At 53.2% G+C, this 913-nt stretch overlaps 1 protein-coding gene across 1 annotated transcript in view; it reads left to right on the top strand.

Moving 5' to 3' along the window:
- Positions 1-465: 465 nt before the first annotated feature.
- Positions 466-913, top strand: part of LOC110333969 (enoyl-CoA delta isomerase 3, peroxisomal) — an 18020-nt gene continuing 17572 nt past the window's right edge. Inside the window, exon 1 of the mRNA XM_021215779.2 lies at positions 466-634. The gene's annotated coding sequence lies outside the window, so the exon portion shown is untranslated. The remainder of the gene's footprint in view (positions 635-913) is intronic.

Below are 913 nucleotides of genomic sequence, written 5' to 3'. Positions count from 1 at the left end.
ATGTCCACGGTAACCCAAGCACTTAACAGGCAGAGAGACACAAGGATCAGTACAAGTTCAAGTGAGGCATTTATCCTGAGATTTTTGCCTCGAAACAAATGTTTTAAAATAAAAAACAAAAAGCTGAACACCACGGTGCGCCCCTGCACCCAGCACTCTCCAACATCAGCTAAGTTCAGCACCCTCTCTGCCCAGCACCTTTTTCTCTGCCTCCTGCCCCAAAGCACAGCACCCTACCCTCTGCATCCAATCCCCTGCACCTTGTTCTTTGAACCCAGTTCAGAACCCACCCACTGAACTCTGAACCCATAGGCCCTTCTCTGTCCTAAGCTCCTTGTCCTCTGCGGTCAGAGTCATGCGCCTTGCTTCTGCTTCCTCAACCAAGTGCCCATCCCCGAAACCCTCTCCCGCCCAACTCAGACCACGCCCCCAGTCTCATTTTTCCTCTGCCTCACTGGCTCTGCCTTCCCCTGTTCCTGGAGTCTTTCGTTCCACTCAGGATTCACTTCTGGATCCGCCCCCTTCCCAGTTCCTCCCACCGATTCCACCCACTCTTAAGCGTCCGGGCTCAGTCTGTCCTCAAGGCTGGCTTTAACTTCCGTGGGCAGAAGAGTGCGCAGTGCTGGTGTCCAAGGTAAGCTTGCAGCCTCAACTGTCCGGTCCAAAGTCGCCAGCGGGGGTTTGTCGCAGGCCCGCGGAGCCGCCCGCTCTGTCATCTGGTCTAGCTAGCAGGACAGAAGGATATTCCTTTGACAGCTTCCCAGCGAGAGAGCTCTAAAGAGTGACCTCGAATGTCTTGTAAGAATGGGCGTGCTCCATGCTCCACTATGTTCATAGCAGCCTTATTTATAATAGCCAGAAGCTGGAAAGAACCCAGATGTCCCTCAATAGAGGAATGGATACAGAAACTGTG

This window comes from Mus pahari, chromosome 16, assembly GCF_900095145.1.
Source record: "Mus pahari chromosome 16, PAHARI_EIJ_v1.1, whole genome shotgun sequence".
Classification (NCBI taxonomy): Eukaryota; Metazoa; Chordata; class Mammalia; order Rodentia; family Muridae; genus Mus; species Mus pahari.
The sequence above is the reverse complement of the archived record's forward strand: the minus strand, read 5'-3'. Positions and strand labels throughout refer to the sequence as shown.